At 46.7% G+C, this 18800-nt stretch overlaps 1 protein-coding gene across 2 annotated transcripts in view; it reads right to left on the bottom strand.

The window, feature by feature from the left end:
• Positions 1-18800, bottom strand: part of LOC128873683 (disheveled-associated activator of morphogenesis 1) — a 60933-nt gene that overhangs the window by 37983 nt on the left and 4150 nt on the right. The window contains exon 1 of one of the 2 annotated variants that reach the window (XM_054117413.1): positions 8870-9328. The exons of the other annotated variant lie outside the window; for it this stretch is intronic. The gene's annotated coding sequence lies outside the window, so the exon portion shown is untranslated. Of the gene's footprint in view, positions 1-8869; positions 9329-18800 lie in introns of those variants that run through there. 2 annotated transcript variants of the gene reach the window in all.

Raw genomic sequence — 18800 nt, 5'->3', positions numbered from 1 at the left:
CGCGCGAGTGCCTTCACACGTGGCCCAGCGAATTTTTACAGAAAATTAAATACCGAAAAATGATAGAAGTATGCATACGTCCCTATTAGCGCGGGAAAGTGTTGTCTCGCGACTCCTGGAAGAAAGGACACGAAACGGTGTGGTATAGAGTTTAATCCCGAAAGGTTCGTCGTAAAACCAGCCGTTAAAGCGCGTTTCAAGTGGCAGTGGCGATAATCGCGCGACTCGTAAACTCACCGTCCGCGTTCACCTTTCCCCTCGCGCGTTTGATGAGATGGGACCACCCACTATAAACGCGCACCAAACGATTCCAAGGTGTAATCTCGCACGCAGCGGTAACCGTTGTACAGTTTGCTGCTTAAGTGGTGCACTTCGCGCGCACGGATGACTACCAGCGAGATAAGACAATTTTCGAACGGGAACGTTGAGTTTTCGAAAGCAAACCACGCAGCTTTCTTGCTGCGAGAAATCTTGATTACTCGGGCTCCTTGGAATTTATTTATAGGAGATCGGCCCTCGGGATGGGCGGAAAACGTGCTGGACATTTGGAGAGGCGTAAAATGTTCGACTCGTGACGTACAATTTACCAACAACCATCGTGCTCGATTAAATTTTGGGAACGAACTCGAGCACGTACTCGGACCTGAGGAAAATTGTGAGAGAAATGGGATTCGGGGTGCCCTCGCAGTGCAGGCGGACGAAGTTTTATTTGAATAATAGAAGACGGGTGGAACAAACTCGATGGAATCTTTTCGCGACGTTTGTTCGATTGAACGGTTAAACGTTTATCTCTTCAAGCATTTTATTAAAAAACATGAATGGTCTTTAATTGAATGCTGGAAGTGCTTGCAGGCGCGAAACGCCGGTCGATTATACACTCTTGCGATACATGCGTATTTCGAGGTCCTAATCGGTGTCAACTACTGCACGTATCGACCTACTGAGAAAGACCCGTTAAGTTGGATCTCCCTTCCCCACTCCTTGCCTCTTTCTCTGTCTGACTTTTGGCTTTTAGAACACCGGACGGCACACACTCGAGTATGCTGCATTATTATGCCGTTTAAGCGGAGAGTATGCCATGTTTCGCGACAGTTTGGAGTACCTATGACTTTTGCTGCTAGCTACCAACGTGACGCGATATCGAAATAATTCTCGAGTTAGCAATAGCAGTAGAGAGTATACAGTACTTGGATACTTCTATTATTTAAGGGATAAAATTATCCCGTGTAATATAGCTCGCAAGCGTGGGCGAAAGAAAGTTGGAGCCCTAATGATATAATACCGGACCTTAAGCTTTTACGACGGATTGAGAGACCCTGTCGCGGCGAACGTGGGCGTGCAGACCGCTGCGTAGGCTCATTCAGACGCTGTTTCGTTATTCCACTCTCGTTTGTGCTGATTTTGCGGACGCTGTGCCTCCTGGCCGCCACCTTCGAGGCTTTTCCCGCCTGTTAAGAGATTTTCTGCACGTCCCGGACCTTTTTGTACGACACGATGCTCCGCGGATAAGATACTACGGATTTACGCGTGTCGAACTGACAGCCATTTTTAGGAGCAGGCTACCGTTAACGGCCTTCACGGTGCAAACCGTTTGCATAGGAGAACAGTTATCAAAATGACAGCTTCGAATTATTCAAACGACGACGTGCAGAAACACCTGGCAAAATGAAAAATTCATTGTTGGAAGGCATCGCGATTGGTATGCTCGAGCATGACTTTATGTCTCACCTTTAAAGCTTTCAGGCTTACAGTTAAGGTAATATATGTCGTACTGTAGCGACAAAAATTCCAAAAAAGATAACAGACTCCTCCTTGTACTCGCTGTGTCAATATTCTTCTTCACAAAATGTTGGAGGAGAACTGTTAAGTCGAAGACCTCGTTAACGAAAGATAAAGACATGCTCGTACCCGACACGACGTCTCTTAATTATTATTTCGAACAAACAGGCATTTATAAGGATCGGTTTGAATGTTAATTGAATCGCTAATTCGGATCCTAATAAACACCATCCAACAAATTAATTTTAGGACGTTCCGTTCTACCGTGCCAGTTTCTCCGCCCATCCTGAACCTGCTGACCGATATACAATATCGATTCTTCAAACGGAGAACGAGCACAGAGGCGTGTATGCTTACATGCATGCCAGCATGGTTCAAGAACGCTCGAGGACACCGGTCATAAACTATTGACGCGGAAATTGTGGCCAACAACTCGGAAGGAAATGACTATAATAAGCGACCACGGTGCAGGAAACGTACACAGAAACACGTACAAATTGCTCGTAATTTCAAGATATTCGGGTCGCGATCTTCGAGGCCGTCGTGCATTAGACATGCCCTGCACGTTCTCGATATTTTGTCCGACGCGACGTATCGATCGCGATTCAATTCGAAGCTATTTGCGTACATCGTAACAAGTTTCTGGATGGTCCGAAATAGAGCAATTCTTGGAATCGGCCTGCAAACTTTTAAAAAAGTTGAAGATGAACATCGAAAGTGGCTGCTGATGGACCGCCTCATAGTTCGATCGACGTTTTGAATATTTATTCAAAAAATGTCGCTGGTGTCCCCGTTGAACGTCACTGAATTCCACGTCTCGGGAAAGATCCTTCGACCACGATCGTTCGATCTCCGTCGAGAAATCGCGGCGTCACGCGGTACACCTGTTGCTCGACAAAAATCGTGGCATACTGACCCGAAGGAGTTGTGTTTTAGAATAAATTTAGCGGCCACCTCCGTCGTTAACGGTTCCGACACGCGGGAGACATAGTATTCTCGATTCGACCGACGTCTCGAAAGGTCGAACCACGAGGATCTACGTGCTCGACGGCTTCGTTGGCATTGTTTACGTGACGCGCGATCGCTCGTCTCCCCAGGTAAGTTAATCGGGATTTCACGGCACGTGAGGCGACGTATGACCGTCGTCTTGCGGACGCCTTTAGGAAAAATACAGAATATATCGTAGGCTTGTAGCGATGACTCGCGAACCGGATTTGAACTCGATGACGTCGATCATTTTCAGAGACCACTGCAGGAATCGATGGCTAGAGTCGTAGAGAAACGTTAATAGCGGTAAAAGGACAACTAGAGTCACTCGCAGCCTTTGCTCGAACTCAGAGTCAAGGATACTTGATTTCTGCATTGAGAGGCATCCTTAATTGTCCAGCGACGTTTGATGTAGACTGGCCAACTGATCCGGCGGGATCAATATCTCCTGCGGTAATCCCCCTATATAAGAACTTGTTTTTTCTTCGATATAATGTCGCTAATCGCCCTCGATGCCATTAGTATAAACAGAAGTCGTGAATGTAGTGAAAATTAAAATTTTTTATATACCTTCACTAGAGTATGATTAATGACCTGATGAGGTTTCCCTAATGAAAACAAGTCCAAACACGACCACGTTTGGACTACTTTTAAGTAAATACAGCTGAACACATTTCGAAAACTCATTTCAGAGATGGATAAACGTAAACCTACTTATTCCTGACATTTATCCGATCGAACCGTTAATTAGATAAGCTTCGATTCGTTCAGCGTAAAGTCTAACCTCGTTCTGTAATTCGAATTACGATTTTTGTTTAATAAATCACGTATAAACAATCATTTTTCTGTTCCTACGTTACGCGACCTCAACCTCGACCGAAAGAAATCGGAACGCGCCAACAGGAAACATTTCCACGGTCGTTACTCCATTACCTTCTCACCGATTACCGTGACGAATCGGTCGACAAGTGGTTTCGTGACACGTGGAGCACGATGTTAACGAATCTGGACCAGATATATCCAACGATCGGATCGAAGAAAGTGGCCTGAACGAGGGGAACGCGTGAATGGACTAATCGTATCCTGGCGAGCTGTAACTGGACGCAGAATAGGAGTGGTTCGTTTCGCGTCGGCACCAGTACTCCTCTTATCTGCCGCAGTAGGTCAGTGTGCCGCGATTTTTATTGTTCCCGCGATAAACAGCCTATCTTGGCTGGCCGATTTTTCCCTCCCTCTTCGTTGCATTCCCTCGATCGTTTCGAAGACGGAGATTTCACGGATGAGGTCCCACCCGAGAAGCTAGTTTGCAAGGCGGTGTTTTCCTAGCGCCGTGCAACAACCGATGATAGGTTGCACCCGTGAGATTAGAACGCGGAACGCCGATAAGAGCGCCTCAGGAGCCTGGAGTTTGCCGCAGTCATGCGAATCTTGCGTTCTAGTCGCTGGCATGAACGATAAAAAAAATCGTGATACATGTATCGGGTCACGTAATGCTCGAGCAGGAATAAACTTCCATCGTGCATTTATCAAAAGTGCATACCGATCTCGACGAGGTTCCTTTTACACGGATTAATTCTGCAATGAATAACAATACCGTTAAAAATAAAATATCCTCCAAAAGATCAATAATCGTAATTATCTGTAAGAAATACATATATAATCCACAGTGTGCGAAGGACAGGACCGAACACCTCGGAGGGCGTCGCAATCTTTATCCCTGATAATGCCCTAGCGATTTGATTCGAGTCGGCGGTTGCCGTCACTGATCCTCCCCTTTTAAGCCGGGTCGTCTTTTCTGCACGCGCGAAACGCGTTCTTAATTCGCAGCTGAATCTTTCCAGTGAGTCACCCGGCACACTCGCGCGCACATTTCCGACGTGGGTGGAGCACGAAACCCTTGGGCCCAGACGAAATCAATAATAGCACGACTCCGCGATATATAAGCCCAGGGACGATTCCGTACGGTAAACACGAAGAAAACGAAACGGACCTTCGTGAAATTCAACCTGGCTCCGGTGAGACGTCGATTAATCTTCATTTAGACGGCGCGCTGACCCTCTCGTGATTCGCGATCGATCGAGGGGGATCCCTGCTCGCGATTCGAGCCTGGAACGACGATGATTTAATTAAAGGAACTCGAATGACAAGGGCCAGCAGCTCGGTGTACGATTACATCTCGTCCCCTGTTACTGGATTGCTGCCAGTACGTCTGAGCTCCTGTCGGATCGAGCGACTACGAGCACCTGGAACCCTTGAAGCTTCCCTAGCGAACGCATGCTCGCAGCAGGGCTTTGTTTGCGCGATGGCAACCATAATTAGCACTTTGAGAATCGATCGAAAAGAAGTCTGTGCTTAGAAGCATAAAACATTTGCGATCAATTCCGCGGTGATCACATTTCGATAGATTTCGAAACGTATCACTTCTCTGGCTGCCATGAATCTATTGGACAATCACACGATTTTCTGCCGTTTTCTCGGATCCCCCCTCGACGAAGACCACGAGGAAGATCTTGGCACGAGTTCAAGCATTCGTTATTCCTCGCACGCTCCGCGACCTGCCCTCTTCGTCCCGCTTACTTTTTCGCGATGCGGCACCCGCCAGAGCGGCCAGCCAGTCGCTCGGTTATTCGCATTCGCGATTTTAGGAAAGAGGCGGCGAGAAAGAGCGAGAGGTCTGTTCGCAGAAAACCCGGTTACACGGCACAACACCCAAGACATTTGCATTTGAATAGTTGGTCGTTCGAGAAAGCTTCCAAATCCGTCTTTTACATTGGAACGCACCGAAAGGTATTTGCTTTGAAATGTTGACCATTGCTCGTGTCTTCTTTGAGACACCACATTTTTTTACATCTCGAGAAGTTTAGCGAGCTTCCAGAAAGTTTGCGCCTCGTTTGCAAATCGCTTCGCTGTTCCTCCGATGCAAAGCGCTACGTTTGCATTCCACGGAAGCTCGAGCAGTCCGAAACGTTCGAGGTCCAATTTGATAAACGATGACAACGCATCGACGGTCAACGAAAGACGGGCGCTCGATAAATCCGATCGTGCTCGATCGGGCCGATAAGATCGTCGACGACTAACGTCACGAGAAAAAAGGAACGGGCGAATTTCGGGCCTGTTCCGCGTTCTGACAACTGAAAAATTGCGAGCGCATTCCTGGACCAGCCGACACGATTCGAAGGAAGCGACGACCAGCGTCTCCGCCTCTCCGCTCGAGAGGAGGACGAGGTGGCTACTCGAGGCGATCATTAAGCCGATCGCTTATTACTCAGCCTGACTTTTTTTGCGACAACGCATTTTTCATCGACGGTTCCCGCCATTTCTTCGCGTAGCAGAAAAAAAAAATCGTTTTACCGTACCTTTGCGAGACGAAACGAAGACTAAAGCGGACATAAAGATCCGCGAACAAAATGGGATTAGACATTTGAACCCGAAATGTCAGAATTTTATGACAGATCAAACTAAGATAACGCGATACTTAAAAATTCTTATTCAAACGAACAACATCAGTTGTTAATCATATATGAGCGTGTACAGAGTGGATAACCGAAAACAATAGGAACTTGAATTGTAGAACGTGCTGCTTTGGTGCAATATTTACGGCAGCCTCAAGGGTCGGCAGATTAGAAGCAAGTGTACCGTTACGGAGCCTCCAGTGGGAAGCTGCGTTTCGTCTGTTGCAAAAGCGAATCGCAAGCTTACGCTTCGTTAGTAGCTGGTCGTTATCGCAACACGTAAGCCGACCATTTATATCGCAAAGAATCGCTTCCGTGTTCCAAGGTTCGCGTCTCGCTTAATTGTAACTTCAGCAGGCAACTGTTGGTCAACAAGAATCTCATTGATATCATCGATGATAACAAACACCGTCTGCTGTCGATGTTTTTAATATAGTAAATTATTTAGTAGATCATTTTCTGTATTCAATTCGATTCGTTTACTTACGAGAAAGTTCAGATCATAAACAATTAATAGACCATAATAAAATCCAGTAAGAGGGGCAAAAGCCGATCGAATCAGAGATAGACGAGCTACACGCACGTAGGACAACTACAGAAATCTATTAATCTCGTGTTACAGGAACGATGGACAAGACAGTTAATAACTCTAAACGAGAAAAAGAACTCGACGATCTCAAATCGTGTTTAAACGATCCAAAGCGCATGTCACGGTACTCGACGGACTCCTTTTTCGCTGATAACGAGGATCCTTTTTCAAATCAAACGCTAACCTCGAAACGCTATTCCGCAAACAGATCTAATCTTTGGATCAAATAGGAAACTGTAACGAACCTTTCTCTAATTTCCGTGGTTGTTTGAACATATCACGTCAGAACTGGACCCGTTAATGAGAACCAGTTTCGGCTCGGCTGGATCGATATGTCATGGAAAAAGGAAACTACGAACCACCTTGAATATCCATCCGCCTAACCTTCGCTCTGCGGAGGCGGGAAAGTGGTCTCGGACGGCCAACGACTTATACTTTCCACGTCTATTCCACTTATCAAGATGTAGCGTTACTAATAGACGAAGTCTCTGGAGTCCAGAGTCTGAACAGCAATGGCACTTGATCATAGAGCGCGTAGAAAGCGGCGCCATGACAGATTTATATCGGTGACAGGCGTAAACGTCGATCGACAGGTCTGGAAAAAGGGAAGAACCGACGACATCTCGTATTCGGTTGCGTAAAAGCTGCGAGGAAGCGTGCATGACAGGTTCTATCGGTCAACTTTATCGACACTGATTGAAAAATGAGATTCTGGTCCAAGGGTCGCATAAGGACGATACGAACCTATGGAATTTATGGACGATTGAATTCCATTATCCTAATGTTCGATTCAATTTTATCGCAACTGTCCATTCCCGTCTCGAAACGAAACTCGACAGCTTCTTAAGCAACACACGCATCCATGCAAGTTCGAAAGCGCGTTTCCTAACGGAGAGCAGTCGAAGCAGACACAGACGTGTCAAACTCATTTTGTCCCGAGTGTCAATTCGCTACTGTACAGTGTACCAAGGCCGAATTTCAACTTACCAATACTTCGATTTAAGCCTGTAGAACATATCCTATGTTGGGAATCAAACAGAAAACCGGAGAAGTTAATTTAAACGTCCTGCCTGTCGAAAGCGAGTGGAGAAAATGATTAGAGAACGCGAAGACCGAGAATACGATAACGATTAAACACCATTTTTCCAGTTGTACCACTCATTACACCGTTAGATGCCAAGAAAACGTGCATAAGATCGAAGAGGAAATAATAAATTCCACGGAAATCCTATCGCGTCCACTTTCGTTTTCGTTTCCTGTTCGCGGGCCAGAGAGATGATCGCGCAAGACCATTAATTAATGCAACGCCGCATCCTCGACACCTTCCTGGTTTCCGTGTTACGTAAAGAAGTGGCACGACAGTCTCCAGAGACACGACACCGGAACGGTATTTCACGCTGCACGTGCGTCTACGCGACCCGGAGCTCGACGACGCGTCGATGATCCTCGACGCGAGCGTATCTCCGCAGCGTAGCGGAATGCTCCGAAATGACGGGTCGAGCAACGCGCAGCATCTGACTTGCGGTATTTTCCAGCATGACAGCATCGAAGAACTCGATGACAATCGCTAGGTATCCATCGATGACTCGACTCGTTTCCAAGTAAATTGCGCCTGCTGCGCTGCTGTATCTTTCGAGTCATTCCATGCCAAATCGAATACTCTTTGGAGTGACATTCCAGATTTTTATGAAAATTGAATACATCGTGATGCTCAAACGTACGTCAAAGGATTTTACAAAACATTTGGAATTTGTTAATCGATCCTAGCCTCGAAAGCAATGCGACTTAACGAGTCTACCTTTTAACTGTCAATCAAACAAATATGAAGCTGGCCGAAATCAAAATCTTCATTCGAATAGCATAAAATTCTAGCCTTATAAAGCGTTATCGTGAGAGAAATTGCATACTAAATCATATCGTTCACCCCTTCGTAACCCAGCATAAGTTTTCATACGGTCGATGAAAAAATGATCCACATCCTCCTGGCGATTGTCCAAGCTACTTAACGCGCATAAATTCGTCTACATTAGAAAATAGCCGACAAAAGGCTGTTCGCACTTACGCGTCAGCGGAGCTGGCCCCTCGTGAGACGACGCGTGCAGGGCGATCTCATCCAGCAGCGTCGCCTAAATCGATTTATGGACTCTTGGTGCATCCAAACGCGAGCATCGGTCACGCTTAAACGCCGAACATCCTCTCGAAACCCACTCGAGAGCGAATCGCTTTCAACGACATCCCCCTTTCTTCCAGGTTTAAACTGCAGCGGGGAACTTCCGCGCTTCCCAGTGGTTGCACTTGCGCTCCGCTAGCCTTAGTTCATCGTTCGAGTAGTAATTTCTTAACTGGATAAAAATTGAAAACACTCGCAACACAATGAATACACGAACTCATACCTAATAACGTGCTATCATCTGTCGTTTATTAATAAAATAAAACTTTGCCCATTCACTTGGGCGCACCTTTGACAGTCGATTGGCACGACAGCTAGTCACGCGAAGATGCCATCACGCACACACTCGAAGTCACTCACGTGGCTCAGGAATACACGTATCGATGATTCACAAGAAGCAGCATCGCGTCAGATAGAGATCTCGCGGATCGTAGAGGCGAAACGTCTTCCACGAGGCTCTCGAGCGTCCAACCACGTGGTGAACCGAGCCTCGACACGACCCGAAGGAGTCTCCGGCGAATTCTGCGAGGCTTTGTGTGCGCCGAGGGGCACGCGTGTCTGCGTCAACATGCGTGAACCCGCGTGTCACGTGGCCCTTAAGCACGACTCACAAGGGGCAGAAGCCTCGAACGAAGGCCATTGTTGTCGAGGTACCATCGAGCCAGGTCTGTCTGCTACCTACGCGAAAGAATCGGCCGGTCGGAGGGTAGTTTATGGCACGGCACCCCATGGGGGACTGGAGCCCTCGTGCCGTGGACCAAACATCTGCCGTTAACCCCCACCACCCTGCCGTATGTATTTCGACCCACAGACGTGGTATTTCCCCCTATTTTTTCCTCTTTGCTTTTTCCTTCGTTGCCGTACGAATTTCTCGACGACTGGCCCACGCGTCCTCTCTGTGCGAGTTAGAGATGCTCCAAAAAATATCAAGACCTCCGAAACCCTAATTTATTAAGCGACAAGTTCTAAGGAGCCTATATTCAAGAACTGCAATTCGGAAAGCGAGTGCAACTCCCGTGAGAGACACAGGAGCGCCATGTTTTGTATCGTAACCACGAATGTTCTGCACCAATGTTTCCAGCGCCTTTTTAAAACCTTTTAAACTGATTGGTAGCAACAACTCTAAAACGATAAACAGAGCATGGAAAGAAACGTGACGAAACACGTACGCGCGGTACGGTTTGCGTCGCGATGCGTGCGCGTTAACGCACGCGAGAAAGGAACGCCGAGGGCGGGAATGTCGAAGCGATTAGGGCGGTTCCGAGCGATGCATAATGCATAGGCGTTGATGCATTGTTTTTAAGCATGTGTGGAAGGAAGAGTAAAAAGATCTTGCGACATAGACAAGGTGAAACATTATTCTACGGAAGAATAATTAGTACAAGTACAGTGAACAGGTTCGTTCAACTTTAAATAAGTTCTTCGAGGATGACGTTCAGTATACCGCGGTGTAAATTAAGAACGGATACCGAAGCATCGAACCAGCTTTAAAGGCCGGTACCGTGCCGGAAACGCAATGCTAATTTAATGCGTCACCACACCCCATGCACTAGCGACGTCCGTGCCTCATGGCAGCTTCGTAATTAGGATTGTTTCACGGTTTATTAAGAACGTGTCGGCCACGGTTTGGGGCGCGCCTATCGTGCCAAGAACCGACGCGCAGACACGTTTCTCTTCGCAGACGATTGTTGGAAATCGTTTACCTCGAACACGATGGTTAAAGGCTGCCGCGGGAAATTTACGAGAATAACAGTGTTCGAGTTGCTAATTGACCGCATGCTTTAATTACGGTAAAAGTAATTGAAACGGTGATCGAATGCGACAGGAGTCGGCCGTAAATTCCCAGTAAACACGCCGGCGCGATTCGCGGCAAATTTCAATCGAAACCAATCTCCTTAAACTTTCTCGTAAAGCTTGAAACAAATTTTACCGGAGTGTATTTTTATGGTCTTTCGATAGCTTCTTAAATTTCTTTTTTATACGGGGGAAAAAACAAAAGAAATAGGTAAGGAATGGGTTACGCGATAAATTTACCAACGCGTTGCTATAAATTCTCCGTAGATACGCGACATCCAACAGCCAACTGTCGGATGCAAAGGAAACGCAAAGCGAAACATAAGCGCGCACGGTCACGCACAAATTGCGATTATTTCCCAAGCGTTTCGATTCGCATCCCTTGTCGGGCAGTCGCGGCAAAAGGAAACCGCCAAAGTCCATTACGAAGCGTGCACAACACGCGAACGACCGCGATGGTAATTACATATGCGAGCGTAGATAGAGCACGCAGCGCGTGCATAACGATTTTGCGCGACGAGCAGAGCGGCGACGACGCGCGACCTAGCTGCAAATTGCAGCTGGTCGCAGAAGGGTCACTCGACAATTGCCGCCAATTGACGGCAATTAGGGCCAGGAGCCCGTGACGGTCGTGATTTCGTCGATGGACGGAACGACCGAGACGCCTTTCGGATATAAAACTTCCGATACTTTCGCTGGACGAGCCACCGCGCACTCTAACGAGAGGCGTAACTGAATCCAAATCAAAGTTTCACTCGATTCAATTGCAGCCGCCCCGTGGAAACGCTTTGTTGAATAAGCGCCGCAACTAATTACTCCACGGCTCTTGATTACAATCGCGAGACGGAGAATCGAGCTCCGTAACGATTAGATGATCTCAACGAGGACGAGAGTTTACGTTAATAATTGTCGAGGAATTACCGAGCAGAGATGGAGGTAATTGGAGAACCGTAGAAAGTAACGAGTGTCGTTGACCCACTGGTTACGTTCCCCACGAACGGATTTTCTGAATTCTCAGAACAGAAATCGTGAGTAGCACTTTTTGAATAATAATCAACTTTGGACAAAAACACGAATATTTTTGTAATATACATCCATGTAATAAAAGCATAAATTTTGAAAGAACACTCCTACCTGGTGTAACTCCTCGGTTTCAAAGGGCCCCGCGAATGGCCCGAAATGGTCAACGATATGTCACCACGTCTCGAAGCTATTGTTTCCATGTCGTGAAAAAATCCTATCACAGGAAGAAACAAACGATACACGGATATCTTCATCCGTTCTAGCAGCAGCAAGAACATAACTTCGAACGAGACTAAACGAAGTAAGAGGCGAGAGACCGGCGGTGTCCTTGATGCCAGCGTCTCCTAACAAGGGTTGCCGGTTGGTCTGCTGAAGTGGCAGCGCGACCAAATGAACATCCCATAAAAGGGACGCGTTGAACCTTTCCGAGAAAGTCCAGGCGGGATTCCAAGGGAGGAAGAAATCTTCAAGAGAGCTGGGACTTGCTCGATGAAACAAAGAGGAGACAGTTTTCAGGAAAGACACGATCGTCCATTAAATATGCTAATGACTCACCGTAGATAGTCAAACGCTTTTGATAAACGATGCGTAGGAAAGTCTCGGAGATAAAACGTTGTCGATCTATGTAGTTGCCTCGCGACACATCGAGATCTCTCGCAAAACAGGCTGGATACGCGACAAGAAAATTGCGGAAGTAATTCGCGTGGATGGGCGTTATTGCGATAATGCTAGTCGCGAGTGCGACTAGAGACGTCAAACAACGTTCCCTGTTATCGATTTCTCCGTTCGCGCGAGTCATTGTTTCGTCTCGAGAGGTCTGCACACGTTTCGCGCCTTCCGAGGGTGTTTGCTGAAAAGATTAGCCCGTGCCCGTGTACCTTCCACGTCTGACTTGAAGTGCGAATAATGAGACTTGTTGGAATCCAGAAGGGAGACACGAGGACCCAGCTATTTTGCAACGATGATATTCATCTTACGGTTAGATTATTTAGCGAAACCAAGAATAACATTGCTTGCTGAGCGACTGTACCAATTTTTGACCGAATCTGGATTTCGAAATGGAAAATTAACACGGTGATAAATAAAGCTTTCCAAAAGTAGACGACTGAGTAACGTTTTTGATGAACACTTTAGCGAACCACGGCTAACAGCTTCCAACAGTCTCCATTTTTTATACAGCAATAAATTTACTTATGCTTCTAGGAGAAAAAAACATTCCTCCGAGGGGCAGCTGCGATATTTTGCGTTCTTTGTCCAGTGTGGCGCGAATCAGGATTTTAATATCCCGGTTCTGTGTTTGCCTCGAACACCTTATCGTCCCTTTCCACTGAATGACGTCATTGTCTCGCCTCCTTGAAAGCTGCAAGTTGCAGCGGTGTGAGCGAGTGTGCGTACAATATTTTGGCAGACGTCGTCCGGGCCTTCTGACTCACTGAAAAGGAGAACACACGAGCCATTGTACAGCGGTCCATCCTGAGGGCGCGTCCACACCGGGGGTAGAAGTCGAGGCGTGAGCTGCGGCTCGCGAGCCTACCTTGCAGATCGATAACTCGCATGAATGAATCACTAGGCTACTTTTGTCGTCGACTGCAACACCTCGCGACTCTTTGCGTGGTTCTCGTTGTATATCACAGGGAATTCTTGGCCATAGCCGTGATCGATGACAACCAGAAAGATGCCAAGTCGAACAAGGAAAGTGTTTAATATGTTTTTATTATAACGAAGATTGGCGTGTTGTGTACGTTGTCTCTCCCAAGTAGAGTCAATGGGAATGTGGATCAATGCCAACTGCTCCGAAATGGAAGCGACGAATGTAATTAGACACGTCGTGTTGACATCGCTCCAGTTGTCGGTGATTTATAAACAAGTCGTAAAATAATGTAAACAGTTCGTTTTCATGCTACAGGACCTGAAAGTACCTTTTGTGTCACGAGTACTTGGACTCGCTGGAATCATATATTATTTCTTAGCAGTTTCTCGGATGTTTCCAACGTCTTCTTAATATTCTAAAGTAGTTTCAGAAAACAGAACGAGAAGCAGATTCCCTCCTGCAAGATCGCTAATGCAGTTGCAAGATATTTCGGGGTAACATTCTTCTGGAAACTATTCAAAAGTTACATGGATCTGTTCCAAGAGGGCCAGAAGTCCTATTAAAAGTAAATGTCAGTTCAAACCCTCTGTAAATAAAACAGCGAGGTATTTTACAAGTTTTCGATTTGTTTTGTCAACGTCTGCATATATTTTTCGATGAAATAATCAACCACTAACGACCTCACCTCGTTGCACCCTTCGTGGTGGGTGATATTTTGCGAAAGGCCCGGTGTAACGTAACAGTGTATCGAGTTTGATGAATATTCATCAATAAGGATAGAGTTTCACCCTCCTACGACAGCGCTCGTAGCTATGATAGGGTAATGCACTGTTCAGCATTGTGGGCAGAGCTTAAGGGAGCGCGATACACTCGCTCAGGGAGCTGACAGCTGTGCCCGATAGCCCACATGGCGCTCTTTGCTCTTGTCGGGATGCAGGCCTATCGATTTTATCGTGTAGTTTCGCTAACGAATGGACGGGGCGGACGTTGATTAGAAGGCAGCGGTTTATCCCTCGATAGTTATTGACTCGTCCTGCTCCTTCCAGCGAGACTAGAAGAAGCCTCATCGCTGAATGGTATCGCGTCGTCAATGTTTTCCACTGGCATCTTAAATCAACTCCCTGGTATGGGAGATATTATATCCAGAGTTATTATTACACCTTCCTCGCGAAAAGATCATCCACTCAATATAATTGAAGAAAGTCGAGCCAACAAAATAAAAGCTCCCAACTGAAAGTCTCCTACCCCTCCACTGTACATCCGTAATAACACCCCTAGTTTGACTTGAATTTTCGAATCTCAGAAGTAGCTTTCAGTCATTCTCTACATGAAAAATTTCGAACAGGCAGTCTTTCTCTCGAATCTGCCACGGTCTGAAATATATGGCATACCTAATTAGGCGCTTCTTCCAGCTGAAATTCGAATCCTGCTATTAACTTGCCAACATCCACTGTTACGGAACGTTCCAGAAATCTCCAACAATTACAGTGGCACAATGCAAGATCCCGGAGTCTCGTCCAAATCCCCGACGGACGAGGACGTCGTAATCCCGGAATAGACAATCATCATAATGCAGAACGTGGTAGAAGGTAATGATACCGAGCAAGAACGCTCCACTCGAAAATCCTCTTAAAGGTGCCTTAACGAGTGAACGACCGCGAGCTAGAGGCGGTTTAATTGGAGCCGCGATGATGAATGGCGCGCTAAGGCCGGTAGCCTCGAGGGCCAGCTATCTCCGACCTTAAACGACGTATCATCCGGAAATTAGAATGAAACCAAGGCCTACTGGTCGCGAGAGAAGCCTTCGGGGCCTTGAAATTCACGGGGCCAGGAACCTTGGTTGGCGGAAAAGTTACGACGTCACCGATTTACCAACGCGATCTCGTTCAGACTATCGCGGTTTGCTGGAATTATTAACGATCGCATCGTCGTCTTAATTAGAGCGAGACAGCGGTTGTTAATGACGGCAACGATACCACCTCTCCACAGGGCGTTTCGCGAGCCGTGATTGCTTCTCTGCAGGCGATCGATGCTGCTGATATTAGACAAGATATTGGACAGAATCCAGAAACGTTCGTAAAATTTTTACTCGCTGGATTTTGCTACCGAGAGCGAGCAAAGTTCGTACACGAAATGAATCGCTGAACAAATTTACCAGCGGTTGAGGATGTATAGCTCTACGAGTTTGCAAGAACATCGGTTAATAAGAGCCCTGAGGTAATGGCCTGAATGCGGAGGAGCGAGTGGCGGAAATGAGTCCAAGCGATTGGACTCTTGCCTATTTAGGCCTATAGCTAGCGGGTGGCATCCGATAGTAGTGAAAAGAAATATGATTGATGACCAGAACTGGCGTCGAACCGAGATTAGGAAGCCTACTTAACCCTGTGCCGCATAACGTGGAAATTCAAAGAAAATAATTCGTGTGGAGATGCGCATTCGTATACGTGCAATGCGAAATGTATATGCAAGAGATTGCGTTATACCAAAGCAAGGTGAAAGGACGAGGTTCAGCAAATAAGGCTGATTTACAATCTAAACCAGCTTAATTTAACGCGATGTTGCTTAACGATGAATTCAATTCGTGATCGTTGCGCAGCGATATTAAACAAGTTACGCAACGAATTTCTAGCAGCGAAAATACTGTCTTCCGTTTTGGGAAGGAAATATTGAAGCTTTCACTGACCGCAACCGTGCTCGCTTACCAATGATCGTATTGTTGCATGGGCGGCATTGTTCCCTTAACGGTCGTTGCGGTAATTTCGTTTATACGAACCGTGACAACACGGACGAATTCGAGCATGTGGCAATTTCGCTTTAACTCGGCACGAACGTGACGTGAGCTTCCGTCGTTGGGCAAGAATTTTTCAAAAAAAAAATATCTGCGATTATTCGACGAGGAACGTCGAGCTCAAAGGAGACCGTGTGTAACCATCGAACGAAACGTGAAATACACAAAGGCTGTATCTGTTTTTTTTTCGTGCACACCGTGTATCCCTCGAAGCTGTATTAACAATAAAGACATCCCCAGCGCGACACGCTTACGAGAGGAAACACGTGTTCCGTGGCGACTACTCTAAATATTTAGAGACCGCCTTTGCTTAGGGCGCCTCGTAAACATTTCGTTAGCTACCGCGAGGAAATGTCCCGTTCCTTGCGCGAGCCGTTCTCTTCTCGTGTTTCCACTATTTAGCCGTCTCCTCGTTCATCTTTCCTTCGAGACCGGTCCCTTCTCGACAGAGGTGGACAAAATTGATAGCTTACACACAAATCGACAACGGAATCTTCTACATCTCGGCACGCTGAATATTTTCTCTCTTGGAAACATGAAAGACACATAGATAATAACGCTGAGAACACGTGCTATTGTTTCATCGAACGCCCTTAAACTTCAATGGAGCCCGAGAGAACCTGACGTCACAGTCATTGGAAACGGATATTAAAGTTCGCACCCTTGTGGCGGGCGTCGCGACGCTCTCTTACGTAGCAAGTCTCCATTGTTCGAAGCAGAAGCGCTTGAAAGCTTCGCGACACGAGTCTGGGACCACCGGTAAACTTTAATATGAAACAAAAGTTTCTCGTAACCGCTGGAAATATACCTACGTCTCTTTTTCATTTTTCCTTCGTCTACGGACCCTCGTCCAATCACAAGACGCGACATTTCCGGCTCAAACTGGCATTTTAACGCGAAACGAGACCGCAGCGCGGCGGGAAGGGAAATTGGGTCGGCGGCGGACCGATTAAAAACAACAATAAATTTGGTACAGGGCCTGCAGCTGCACGCAGGATGCACCAGCGTTCAATAACACGCCGCGCTATTGCAACGCGCGTGTGTCCAATTCGATGTACAGTTAGGTATGCGTTTGATAGCGCGTTCGACTGCGCGATCGTAAAGACCAGTAAAAATCGTAATAAGCGCGCCGCGGAGCGTGTACTTCTCCTCGGTATCGCCACCATAATTCTCTCTTTCCATCGGCTACCGTGCGCCGCTGGAAGTAGCATTAAAACCTCCTGGCCCGCGAACACAGCCCTCGGCACCGTGGCGAAAAACGACGAACGAAACGCGGAAGATTCTCAGCCGGTTAGCTTCTTCGTCGCCCTTCGGACCTTGACACGTCCAACGAACCTAATTACGTCTTTAAGCGGGTTATCGCGCAAGAAGTAGAGGATTTTTGTGGAAATAAAAGCGATAAAACAAGGTCCGTTTTTGCGTCAGTTAAGAACGGACATCATCCAATCGACGATCGATGAACCCTCCGAACAGCCATAACGAGCATCCGAAATGAAAATTGCGTTCGATACTCGGTAGAGACTTTAACGAGGACTTTCTCTCGAAACCCATCCTCGCCGTCAATCGATTTCTGCAACTACGCGGCGGGTTAATTGTTCAATAATGGAATGTGTTTCTGGAAGTCGAGCCACGGAGCGGTAAAGTGGAAATTTCTCGTGTGTAACAGGAACAACGTACATTGATTATTTACGACGCTGATAAGAGAGGCGAAGTACTAAAAAAGTTTCGTGTTTATTGGGGGCTTATCTTTATTACGAGGTTAAATTAACCTTGTCGCAATTAAGAGTAAACGATGACTGTGGCTCGGAACTTTGGTTGGGTCATCATTTTTTATGATGATTCGACGTACTGGTTAAATATTTTTGCTGGTACATGCCATCATTGATTAATTAATCGAAAGGGTTAAGTTAATCAGCGCTACTGTATTCGCTTGCTGAAACAAGAGTCCCAACTATCGCATCTAGAACGACACTTCGATGTCTCCAAACAGCATCAACACAAGTTTCCGGTATCCCTGATCTCGTTCGAGCCCAATAGAAGAACTTGTCCAATTTTCGTGTTGGTCGATCTTTGATCTGCGTCGAATCGAACGGAAGGGGGAGGGGGATCGAAAGGATCGAGCGTATACGCATCGATGGGACAATGGTGTCCTTCTCCTACTGTCGATGTCGATCTACCGACACAATGGCAACGGGCACGAGCCTACGTGCCTAGAGGCCCGTGTAGGTAGTCACTGACATTTTAAAATGTCAGCGGGCCCTCTCGCAATGCGCTGTTTATCATTTGGGTTAGCGTCGAGTCGTCAGCGTATCTGTACCCGAAGGGGATTCAGATTCGCGAGCTCAATCCTCGTGGAAGAATCGATCTTGGAAAATGGAAATATTCGATGTGAACTTGAGAATATAGAGAGTTTAGGGTATCGGTGTACACACGCAGCAGGAAACAACACTTTGGTAGCATCGAAAAAGAAAGTGCAGGTGAACGCACCCCGAATCGCTTCTTGTCATGCGAAGCAACCTGTAGACACGAAGCCTCCTTCGAGTTCGTGTGTTTCGAGTCCTTTGAGAACTAACGTAATCCATTTTAATTCATTTAATTTTGATTAACTTGTGCTTGTACAAAGCGAA

The sequence above is a fragment of the Hylaeus volcanicus genome, chromosome 3 (assembly GCF_026283585.1).
Source record: "Hylaeus volcanicus isolate JK05 chromosome 3, UHH_iyHylVolc1.0_haploid, whole genome shotgun sequence".
NCBI lineage: Eukaryota > Metazoa > Arthropoda > Insecta > Hymenoptera > Colletidae > Hylaeus > Hylaeus volcanicus.
The sequence above is the reverse complement of the archived record's forward strand: the minus strand, read 5'-3'. Positions and strand labels throughout refer to the sequence as shown.